We start from the raw sequence: 371 nt of genomic DNA, 5'->3' as shown, positions 1-371 counted from the left end.
CACACACACACACACACACACACACACACACACACACACACACACACCAGACTGCACAAAATGTAATAGAATAGCCTTGAAGATGAAAAAACAATGAGAGGGAAGAATTCATTGAGCAGAGGGGTTTGAGAGCTGCCCAGGGGTCTAATCAAGGACAATACACCTAACCTCTGAGACGGCAACCAACGCTGAAGAGAAACTAGTGCATGACATCCGACAATGGTTCAGAGCTGGGGCCTTCTGGTCCTCACACTTGAAGGAGATGGATCAAAAACAAGGACAGCCAGGGGGGCAGACAGATAGCCCCTCTCCAAATTCTTCCCAAATTCTTCATCCAGTGCATGAAATGAACACACCAGGAGTGGGTCTGG

The sequence above is a fragment of the Microtus ochrogaster genome, unplaced genomic scaffold (genome assembly GCF_000317375.1).
Source record: "Microtus ochrogaster isolate Prairie Vole_2 unplaced genomic scaffold, MicOch1.0 UNK5, whole genome shotgun sequence".
Classification (NCBI taxonomy): Eukaryota; Metazoa; Chordata; class Mammalia; order Rodentia; family Cricetidae; genus Microtus; species Microtus ochrogaster.
Note: the sequence above shows the minus strand (reverse complement) of the source record.